Genomic DNA, 12,803 nt, shown 5'->3' with positions numbered 1-12,803 from the left:
TCTGATGACACAGAAGTAAAAAGGATCATAAGAGACTACTATGAACAAGGACTTGCCAGGCAGTCCAGTGGTTAAGACTCTGCGTTTCCACTGCAGGGGGCATGGGTTCAATCCCTGGTTGGGGAACTAAGATCCTGAAAGCCACACAGCACAGCCCAAAAAAACAAAACAAACAAACAAAAACAATTATATTCCAACGAACTGAATAATCTTTAAAAAAATAAATAAATAAATTCCTAGTAACCTACAACCTATCAAGAATAAATCATGAAGGAATAGAAAGTCTGAACAGACCTACAACAGGTATGGAGATTAAATCAATAATCAAAAAATTTTCCAACAAAGAAAAGCCCTGGATCAGATGGCTTCACTGGTGAAACATTTAAAGAAGAATTAAAGCCAATCCTTCTCAAACTATTCTCCAAAAATGAAGATGAGGGAATGCTTCCAAACTCATTTTATGATGCCAGTATTACTCTTACCAAGCTAGACAAAGACACCACAAGAAAAGAAAACTACAGGCCAATATCCCTGATGAATATAGGTGTAAAAATCCTCAACAAAATACCAGCAAAACAAATCCAAGAGCACACTAAAAGAATCATACACCATGACCAAGTGGGATGAATCCCTTGGACGCAAGAATGGTTCAACATATGAAACTCAATTAATGTGATACATTAACAGAATAAAGGATAAAAATCACATTATCATCTAAATAGATGCAGATAAAATATTTGACAAAACTCAACACCCTTTCATGATAAAAACTCTCTCAGCAAACTAGGAATAGAAGGAAAGTAACTCAACATAATAAAGGCTACATATGAAAAGCCCACACATAAAATCATGCTCAAAGGGGAAAAACTGAAAGCTTTTCCTCTAAGTTCAGGAATAAGGCAAGGATGCCTATTCTTGCCACTTCTATTCAACATAGTACTGGAAGTACAGTGTGATGAAAGAAATTAAAGAAAACATCAAAAAATGGAAAGACATTCCATGTTCATGGATTGGAAGACTTATTATTGTTAAGATGTCCAAATACCCAAAGCAATCTACAGAGTCAATGCAAACTCTATCAAATCTCAATGGCATTTTTTATAGAAATAGAAAAAAAAAATTCTACAATTCATATGGAATCATGAAACACTACAAATAGCTAAAGCAATCCTGAGAAAGAAAAACAAATCTGGAGGCATGACACTTTCTGTTTCAAAGTGTATTACAAAGCTATAGTAATCAAAACAATATGGCACTGGAATAAAGACAGACATATAGGCTGATACAACAGAACAGAGAGCACAGAAATAAACCCACACATATGCAGTCAACTGGTCTTCAGCATGGGTGCCAATAATACACAATGGGGAAAGGATAGTCTCTTCAACAAATGATGTTGAGAAAATTGGATATCCAAATGCAAAAGAATAAAATTGGACCCTGATTTTACACCATACACAAAAATCAACTCAAAATGGATTAAAGACTTAAACATAACACGTGAAACTGTAAAACTCCTAAAAGAAAGCATAGGGGAAAAGCCTCATGACACTCGTCCGGCAATGATTTCATGGATATGAAATCAAAGCTGCAGGCAACAAAAATAAAAGTAAATAAGTGAAACTACATCAAACTAAAAAACTTCTGAACAGCAAAGGAAGCAATCAACAGAGTGAAAGGCAATCTACTGAATAGGAGAAAATAGTTGCAAACCATATATTTGATCATGGGTTAATCTCCAAAATATATAAGGAGTTCCTACAACTCAATAGCAAAACACACACATGCATGCATGCACACACACACACACACACACACACGCACAAATAACCCAATTTTTTAAAATGGGCTTAGTGATTGAATAGACATTTCTCCAAAGAAGACATACAAATGGCCAACAGGTATATGAAGAAATGCTCAATGTCACTAATTATCAGGAAAATGTGAATCAAAACCACAGTGAGATATCATCTCACATCCACTATTATGAAAAAAGACAAAAGTCAGCAAGTGTTGGTGAGGATGTGGAGAAAATTGAACGCTTGCATGCTTGCTGGTAGGAATGCAAAATGGTATAGCTACTATGGAAAACAGTATGAAAACTCCTCAAAAACTTAAGGATAGAATTACCATATGATCCAGCAATCCCACTTCTAGGTATTTATCCAAAAGAATTGAAATCAAGACCTCGAAGAGATAGTAGCACTCTCATGTTCATTGCAGCACTATACGCAATAGTCAAAAGGTGGAAACAACCTAAATGTCCATGGACAAATGAATGGATTAAAAAATGTGATACATACATGCAATGAAATACTATTCAGCCTTAATTAAAAAAAGAAGGAACCCTGAGAAAGAAAAACATGTGACAACATGGATGAACCTTGAGGACCTTCATGCTAAATGAAATATAAGCCAGTCACAGGAAGACAAATACTGTATGATTCCACTTATATGAGGATACCCCACTTACATGAGGTATCTAAAATAGTCAAATTCATAGAATCAGAGTGTATAATGGTGATTGCCAGGGGTTGGGGGAAGGAGGAAATAGGAGTTACTAATTAAAGGGCATAAAGTTTCAGTTAAACAGGATGAATACGCTCTAGAAACCTGCTGTACAACATTGTACCTATAGTCAACAATGATGTATGTACACTTAAAAATTTAAGAGGGTAGATCCCATGTTAACAGTTCTTACCACAGTAAAATAAAATCTTTCTTAAAAATTCTATTCGTAAGTTTCATATACCTGCTACCACCTGCTACCAACATAGCAAATCTATTAGCCTAAGTGCAAGTCCCTGCTTTCATGAACCTGCCTTTGGATTAGTTTCAGGGACACATATGACACCTTAGCAGGCTGGGCACCTTCTCTTGATCAATGTTGTGCTCTTTGAGCAAGAGAAAGAGAACTTAAGAGGAATAAAACATTCCCAATAGAGCCAAAGCCCCATGTGCCCTCCCTGTTTCTAGTTCTCCACCCCCAAAATGTATAACTTATCATTCCATCCATTTCTTTATTCTTTTACTACATACTACTTACGTATGTATCCCTAAAGCAATGCATGGTAGTGTTTTGCTTGATTTTTTTTTTTTGCAATCTTACTGCACATGTTCTGAAACTTGCTTCTTTCTCTCAACATTGTGTTCTTGTCCCTTCATTTTCACTATCACTTTTTTTCCATTCTCCTGTTAACAGACACTTAGGTCCTTTCCAACTCTGGCTATTAGAAATACTGTTATAAACACTCTATTCTGTTTTCACATAGATAAGAATATGGAATGTGTATGGAGGGCCAAGTTTTAAATGAGTTTTTTGCCTGTGTGACCTGGAATGCAGGCTCATCTATCTCAGCCTAGAAGTCAAACCATAACATCAGAGACGAATATCCGGGAATATCTGACTGTATTTTTGACCCCTCTAGAATTTTCTCACCAAAGAACATCTGGACATTTTAAGTAAATCCCAAATGACAAATGAGTGCATTGGAGTTTAGCATATTTTTGAAGCACTCCATATCATACTTGATGATTTATTGGTCTGTCTTTCCTCTCTTGGTGTTGTCTCTATGGTGAGATCTTTTTTTTTTTTTAATTAATTAATTAATTAATTTTTGGGGGCTGTGTTGGGTCTTCGTTTCTGTGCTACGGCTTTCTCTAGTTGCGGCAAGCGGGGGCCACTCTTCATTGCGGTGTGCGGGCCTCTCACTATCGTGGCCTCTCTTGTTGCGGAGCACAGGCTCCAGACGCGCAGGCTCAGTAGTTGTGGCTCACGGGCCTAATTGCTCCGTGGCATGTGGGATCTTCCCAGACCAGGGCTCGAACCCGTGTCCCCTGCATTGGCAGGCAGATTCTCAACCACTGCGCCACCAGGGAAGCCCTATGGTAAGATCTTTGAATACACATTCTGTTTCTTTCATTTCTGTAGCCCTAGAACCTGTTCAGCACATTTTGAATGAAAAGAAAATGAATGGACATCTTTCAGTAAGAGGACGGAATCACTGGCTCTCTTTTCTGTCCCATAAGGTTGAGGAGGGGATGAGGATGCATCTCAGTGGGAAGAATTCAGCACCACCTCCCTTCTCAAAGGAGTCACTCTAAAGCATGTAGAAGAGAACCTTTCCCCTGGCTACAAGAACCATGAAGGGAACACATGATGTTGCCTATACTCAGGACATATAAAAAATACAGTTTGACTTTCTGTGACTTTCTGAGATTTGGTGTTAGAATTAAATTCAAGGGACGTGACATTGCCCTTGATTTTCATATTCTTCTAGAAGCACATAGGGCTGAAGTTCAGGAGGTGGGAACCAAGGAAGGGACACAGAATCATAAATGCCCAAGAAATCTGAATATGAAACCACTCCACAGAGTCTACAAAATATACTTTTAGCTAAAATCGCATATGGGAAATCTTGAAATTAGGCCAAAAAGACAATTTACATTTGAAATCAATCAATTTTAAAAACAGGACCAGCTTTAATAAAGCCAGTCAGTCAACAGATTTTATTGAGCACCTCTTATCTGCCAGCACTGGAAATACACTGGTGAGCCAGACAGGCACAGGCCCTGTCCTCATGGAGCTCACAGTCTGATGGAGACAGATAGATGTGAAATCAACAATTATAAGTAATTAATAAAACACTTGTTCATTAAAATGTCTGAAATCATTCCCAAAATTATTGACTGAAAAAAAGTGACATGGGTATGGATAAGAACAAAATGAATCATCCTTTGTATCTGAAAATATGTTGATGACATAGGTGACCAAATTCTTGAAGAACATGCCTTCTTACTTGGCTCCAGTCATATTTGATGGAATGCAAATTCTTGGAAAATGCTTCAGCATGCTGTCTGGGAAGAGTTTCCTCATGTATGGAACTGGCCTGAATGAGGGCCATCAGCTGAGTACGTTTTTCTGCCATTGGTTAGCTGATGAGGACAGGCCCAGATACATAATACAGTATTGATGGGTCTTCAAAGAGGCTGAATTTATAATAAATAGTTTGAAATAATAAACCATCTAACCTCATTTTCCTCCCCTTTCACTCACCTCAGAAACTACTGAATCAGAGGCCACTTTTTACACTTAATCCTGACACCAAATAAAAGTGCAAGCACAAAATTCCATCTCAACAACCTCAACAGAGGCATTTCTTATCTTTAAAATCCCACATTATGCTGGGAAAAACACAAAGTCCTACAGATAAGGTAAGGAAATAGATTGGCTCCTATTTCCAAGGCCTCTGACTAGATCAGGCAGGGAAGCCTGAGCCTGCTGTGTTAAACAACTGAGCAGTAGGTAAGACCGGCTTTAGGAAGCTGCTGTGGGCAGTGGTGGGCAGGGGTTTAGGGAAAAGAAGTGATTGGACAAATGAGCAATCCAGGTGGAAGGTACTGAAGGTCTGGCCAATGACCTGGGGTTCCCACGTGGACTCCATGCTTCAGAAGGACTTGGCAGGATGGATGCAGAGGGTACATAATCTGGGGTGCTGCAGACGACAGGGCAAGACCCATGGCTGGAAATCACAGGAGGCAGATATAAGCTCAGTACAGGAAGGAACCTTTGAGCAACTCAATGGAATGGATAACTTCTTTAGAGAGTGAGCTTTCCATCACTGGACATATTCAACTGGAAGCCACCGGAGGACTCATCAGAGAGGGTATAGATGGGATACCTCAACCTCCAAAGTTCCTCTCTTTTTTTTTTTTTTTATAATAACTATAGAGTATAACCTTTATTTTTAAAAAAAATTTTTTTTATACAGCAGGTTCTTATTAGTTATCTATTTTATACATATTAGTGTATACATGTCAATACTAATCTCCCAATTCATCCCACCACCACCACCCCCGCTTTCCCCCCTTGGTGTCCATACGTTTGTTCTCTACATCTGTGTCTCTATTTCTGCCCTGCAAACCGGTTCATCTGTACCATTTTTCGAGATTCCACATATATGCATTAATACACTATATTTGTTTTTCTCTTTCTGACTTACTTCACTCTGTATGACAGTCTCTAGGTCCATCCACAGCTCTACAAATGACCCAGTTTTGTTCCTTTTTATGGCTGAGTAATATTCCATTGTATATATGTACCATACCTTCTTGATCCATTTGTCTGTTAAAGGTTGCTTCCATGACCCGGCTATTGTAAATAGGGCTACAATAAACATTGTGGTGCATGTGTCTTTTTGAATTATGGTTTTCTCTGGGTATATGCCCAGTAGTGGGGTTGCTGGGTCATATGGTAATTCTATTTTTAGTTTCTTAAGGAAACTCCATACTGTTCTCCATACTGGCTGTATCAATTTACATTCCCACCAACAGTGCAGGAGGGTTCCCTTTTCTCCACACCCTCTCCAGCATTTGTTGTTTGTAGATTTTCTGATGATGCCCATTCTAACCAGTGTGAGGTGATACTTGATTGTAGTGGGTTTTTTTTTTTTTGGCTGTGTCTGGCCTTCATTGTTGGGTCTTCATTGCTGCGCTCGGTCTTTCTCTAGTTGCTGCGAGTGGGGGCTACTCTTTGTTGCAGTGCATGGGTTTCTCATTGCAGTGGCTTCTCTTGTTTCAGAGCTTGGGCTCTAGGTGCATGGGCTTCAGTACTTTTCGCACATGGGCTCATGTGTTTGTGTTTTTTACGTTTTTTTCCCTGTAATTGATATGTAGTCTCATAGCGTCGTGGTTGGAAAAGATGCTTGATATGATTTCAGTTTTCTTCAATTTACCGAGGCTTGATTTGTGACCCAAGATGTGATCTATCCTGGAGAATGTTCTGTGAACACTTGAGAAGAAAGTGTAATCTGCTGTTTTCAGATGGAATGTCCTATAAATATCAATTAAATCTATCTGGTCTACTGTGTCATTTAAAGCTTGTGTTTCCTTATTAATTTTCTGTCTGGATGATCTGTCCATTGGTGTAAGTGAGGTGTTAAAGTCCCCCACTATTATTGTGTTACTGTCGATTTACTCTTTTATAGCTGTTAGCAGTTGCCTCATGTATTGAGGTGCTCCTATGTTGGGTACATATATATTTATAATTGTTATATCTTCTTCTTGGGTTGATCCCTTGATCATTATGTAGTGCCCTTCCTTGTTTCTTGTAACATTCTTTATTTTAAAGTCTATTTTATCTGATATGAGTATAGCTACTCCAGCTTTCTTTTGATTTCCATTTGCATGGAATATCTTTTTCCATCCCCTCACTTTCAGTCTGTATATGTCCCTAGGTCTAAAATGGGTCTCCTGTAGACAGCATATATATAGGTCTTGTTTTTTGTATCCATTCAGTGAGCCTGTGTCTTTTGTTTGGAGCATTTAATCCATTCACGTTTAAGGTAATTATCGATATGTATGTTCCTATTTCCATTTTAATTATTTTGGGTTTGTTTTTGTAGGTCCTTTTCTTCTCTTGTGTTTCCCACTTAGAGAAGTTCCTTTAGCATTTGTTGTAGAGCTGGTTTGGTGGTGCTGAGTTCTCTTAGCTTTTGCTTGTCTGTAAAGCTTTTGATTTCTCCATCGAATCTGAATGAGATACTTGCCGGGTAATCTTGGTTGTAGGTTCTTCCCTTTCATCACTTTAAATATGTCATGCCACTCCCTTCTGGCTTGTAGAGTTTCTGCTGAGAAATCAGCAGTTAACCTTATGGGAGTTCTCTTGTATGTTATTTGTCATTTTTCCCTTGCTGCTTTCAATAATTTTTCATTGTCTTTCATTTTTGACAATTTGATTACTGTGTGTCTCGGCCTGTTTCTCCTTGGGTTTATCCTGTATGGGACTCTTTGTGCTTCCTGGACTTGGGTGGCTATTTCCTTTCCCATGTTAGGGAGGTTTTTGACTATAATCTCTTCAAATATTTTCTCAGGCCCTTTCTCTCTCTCTTCTCCTTCTGGGACCCCTATAACACGAATGTTATTGCATTTAATGTTGTCCCAGAGGTCTCTTAGGCTGTCCTCATTTCTTTTCATTTTTTTTTTCTTTATTCTGTTCTGCAGCAGTGAATTCCACCATTCTGTCTTCCAGGTCTCTTATCCCTTCTTCTGCCTCAGTTATTCTGCTATTGATTCCTTCTAGTGTATTTTTCATTTCAGTTATTGTATTGTTCATCTCTATTTGTTTGTTCTTTAATTCTTCTAGATCTTTGTTAAACATTCCTTGCATCTTCTCGATCTTTGCTTCCATTCTTTTTCTGAGGTCCTGTACCATCTTTACTATCATTATTCTGAATTCTTTTTCTGGAAGGTTGCCTATCTCCACTTCATTTAGTTGTTTTTCTGGGGTTTTATCTTGTTCCTTCAACTGGTACATAGTCCTCTGCCTTTTCATTTTGTCTATCTGTGAATGTGGTTTTCATTCCACAGGCTGCAGGATTGTAGTTCTTCTTGCTTCTGCTGTCTGCCCTCTTGTGGATGAGGCTATCTAAGAGGTTTGTGCAAGTTTCCTGATGAGAGGGACTGGTGGTGGGTAGAGCTGAGTGTTGCTCGGGTGGGCAGAGCTCAGTAAAACTTTAATCTGCTTGTCTGCTGATGGGTGGGGCTGAGTTCCCTCCCTGTTTGTTGTTTGGTCTGAGGCAACCCAGCACTGGAGCCTACCCAGCCTCTTTGGTGGGGCTAGTGGCAGACTCCGGGAGGGCTCATGCCAAGGAGTACTTCCCAGAACTTCTACTGCCAGTGTCCTTATCCTCACAGTGAGCCACAGCCACCCCTCGCCTCTACAGGAGACCATCCAACACTAGCAGGTAGGTCTGGCTCAGTATCCTATGGGGTCACTTCTCCTTCCCCCTGGGTCCTGATGCGCACACTACTTTGCATGTGCCCTCCAAGAGTGGTCTCTGTTTCCCACAGTCCTGTCAAAGTCCTGCAATCAAATCCCACTAGCCTTCAAAGTCTGATTCTCTGGGAATTCCTCTTCCTGTTGCCAGACCACCAGGTTGGGAAGCCTGACGTGGGGCTCAGAACCTTCACTCCAGTGGGTGGACTTCTGTGGTATAATGGTTCTCCAATTTGTGAGTCACCCACCCAGCAATTATGGGATTTGATTTTATTGTGATTGTGCCCCTCCTACCATCTCATTGTGGTTTCTCCTTTGTCTTTGGATGTGGGGTATCTTTTTTGGTGAGTTCCAGTGTCTTCCTGTCGATGACTGTTCAGCAGTTAGTTGTGATTCTGGTGCTCTCGCAAGAGGGAGTGAGTGCATGTCCTTCTACTCCCCCATCTTGAAAAAATTTCCGAGTCCAAAGTTCCCCTCTTGACTAGGATTTGGAGGCTCTGAGTGGATGGACCAACACTGTCTGATGGGCTTGTGGATGGGAGCACAATTGCTCATATAACACCAAATCACTGAGTGTGACTTCAAGCTTGCTAGCAATCCACAGGGCAGCAACTCAGAGGGGGAGAGGAATGATGGGCAGGAGTAGGAAGTAGGAGGAAGGGGGGTGCTGGCCCATGCCTTGATCAACACATCCTGGTCAAGCCTCTCCTAAGGAATGTGGACACAAGTCACACTAGGCCCTGAGCATAAACCCAGCTCCTCTGTGTACATGAGGGAAGGGAGGCACATTCTCATTCCCTCAAGATCACTGGGCACAGACTACCTTCCTCAGTGCAAGAAGACAGCCTAAAGTGTCTTTCTAAAGGCAAAGTAGGAGCATGGTAAAATGGCAAAATAGAGGAGGTTAAATATTCCCAGTGAGATTCACTAAAAATCTCATCTAATTAAAAATAATCATACTTCTAACACATGTGGGAGCCTTGCTGGGTGTGGATGCAGCACTTGTGCTAAATTTGCCTCATGGAAAGCACAGAAGCCTCAGAACTGCCCTCCTGAGTGGAGCTGTGCACACAAGGAGAGTGTGGAGTTAGAGGAAGAAGGAAGCTAGTGAAGGCACTCTCTACCTTCAAGAGGAAAAGAACTCTCTGTGTTCGAAAGACCAAGTTCTACTGAACACGTTGTTGATCTTAATGAGGGCAGAGACAGTTGAACAAACAAAACCCAAAGTTAGTAGAAGGGAAGAAATAATAAAGATCAGAGCAGAAATAAATGAAATAGAGACTAAAAAACAATAGAAAATATCAATGAAACTAAACTGGATCTTTGAAAAAATGAACAAAATTGATAAACCTTTAGCCAGACTCCTCAAGGAAAAAAACTGAGAGGGCCCAAAGAAATAAAATTGGAAAAGAAAAAGGAGAAGTTACAACCAACACCAATGAAACACAAATCATCAGAGATTACTGCAACTCTACACCAATAAAACGAACAACCTAGAAGAAATGGATGAATTCCTATGGGTCTTTGTTGCTGCGCATGGGCTTTCTCTAGTTGCAGCGAGTGGGGGGCTACTCTTCGTTGCGGTGTGCAGGCTTCTCATTGCGGTCTCTTCTCTTGTTGCGGAGCACGGGCTCTAGGCATGCAGGCTTCAGTAGTTGTGGTTCATGGGCTCTAGAGCACAGGCTCAGTAGTTGTGGTGCACGGGCTTAGTTGCTCCGTGGCATGTGGGATCTTCCTGGACCAGGGCTTGAACCCATGTCCCCTGCATTGGCAGGCGGATTCTTAACCACTGTGCCACCAGGGAAGTCCCTATATGGGCAATTTATATATGTATGTATGTATGTATATGTATATATATGTGTGTGTGTGTATATACATATATATATATTTTGGCCACACTACGTGGCATGCAGGATATAGTATATTAGCTCCTTGACCAGGGATCAAACGCATGCCCCCTGCAGTGGAAGCACGGAGTCTTAACCACTGGACCACAGGGAAGTCCCTGGGCAATTAATCTATGACAGAGGAAGCAAGATATACAATGGGGAGAAGACAACTTCTTCAATAAATGATGTTGGGAAAACTGGATAGTTACATGCAAAAGAATCAAAATGGACTACTCTTTCACATCATGTACAAAGATAAATTCAAAATGGATTAAAGACTTAAATGTAAGACTGAAACCATAAAACTTCTAGAAGAAAACATAGGCAGTAGTCTCTTTGACATCACTCTTAGCAATATTTTTTGGATATGTCTCCTCAGGGCAAGGGAAGCAAAAGCAAAAATAAACAAATGGGACTATGTCAAACTAAAAAGCTTTTGCACAACAAAGGAAACTATCAACAACAAATAGGACACCTACTGAATGGGAGAGGATATTTGCAAATGATGTATCCAATAAGGGGTTAACATCCAAAGTATACAAAGAATTCATACAATGTAACATAAACAAACAAACAAACAAAAGCCCTTGATTAAAAAATGGGCAGAGCACCTGAATAGACACTTTTCCAAAGAAGACATAGATGGCCAACAGGCACATGAAAAGATGCTCCGTCCCTATCAGTGGAATTGGTGCCCTTATAAAGGAGACCTCAGAGAGCTCCCTCACCCCTTCTATGAGGTGAGGACACAGGAAGAAGGAGCTGGCTGTGAACAAGGAAGAGGGGCCTGACCAGACACTGAATCTGCAAGCACCTTGACCTTGGACTCCCAGTCTCCAGAACTGTGAGAAATAAATATCTGTTGTTTATAAGCCAAAAAAAGAAAACAGAGAAAGAAAAAGAAGAGAAAAAAAGAAAAGATGCTCAACATCACTAATCATCAGGGAAATGCAAATCAAAACCACAATGAGATATCACCTCATATCTGTCAGAATGGCTATCATCAAAAGGGCAAACAAATTACAAGTGCTGATGAAGATGTGGAGAAAAGGCAACCCTTGTGCACTGTTGATGGGAATGTAAATTGGTGCAACCACAATGGAAAACAATATAGAGGTTCCTCAAAAAATTATAAATAGAACTACCATATGATCCAGCAATTCTACTCCTGAGTTGTTATCTAAAGAAAATGAAAACACTAATTCAAAAAGATATTTGTATCCCAATGTTCATTGCAGCGTATTTACAATAGCCAAGATATGGAAGCAACCTAAGTTGAATGGATAAAGAGATATGGTACATATATACAATGGAATATTACTCAGACATAAAAAAGAATGAAATCTTGCCATTTTTGACAACATGGATGGACTTAGGATATTATGGTAATTGTGAAGTAAATCGGACAGAGAAAGACAAATACTGTATGATTTTACTTATATGTGGAATCTGAAAAACAAAACAAATGAGCAAACATAACTAAACAGAAACAGAGTCATAGATACAGAGAACAAACAGGTAGTTGCCAGAAGGGGGTGGGGGCGGGGGTGGGAGGAGGAGAGAAACAGGTGAGGGAAATTAAGAGGTACAAACTTTCAGTTGCAAAATAAATGAGTCAAGGTTATGAAATGTACAGCATGGGGAATATAGTTAATAATTATGTAATATCTTTGTATGATGACATATCATATCTAGACTTATCCTGATGATCATTTTGAAAGGTATAGAAATATTGAATCACTATGTTGTGTACCAGGGGCTAACATAATGTTGTAGGTCAATTATACTTCAGAACAAACAAACAAACTCATAGAAAAAGAGATCAGATTTGTGGTTACCAGAGGGGGGAGGTGGGTGGGGGATTGGATGAAGGAAGTCAAAAGGTACAAACTTCCAGTTATTAGATAAATAAGTAGCAGGGATGTAATGTACAACATGATCAATACAATGAACACTGCTGTATGTTATATATGAAATTTAGGAGAGTAAATCCTAAGAGTTCCCTTCACAAGGAAAAATTATATATTGTTTTCTATTTCTTTAATTTTATATCTATCTGAGACGATTCACTAAACTTACTAGGGTAATCATTTCATGATGTATATAAGTCAAATCATTATGCTGTACACCTTAAACTT

Source organism: Balaenoptera musculus, chromosome 14 (assembly GCF_009873245.2).
Source record: "Balaenoptera musculus isolate JJ_BM4_2016_0621 chromosome 14, mBalMus1.pri.v3, whole genome shotgun sequence".
Taxonomy (NCBI): Eukaryota; Metazoa; Chordata; class Mammalia; order Artiodactyla; family Balaenopteridae; genus Balaenoptera; species Balaenoptera musculus.
The sequence above is the reverse complement of the archived record's forward strand: the minus strand, read 5'-3'. Positions refer to the sequence as shown.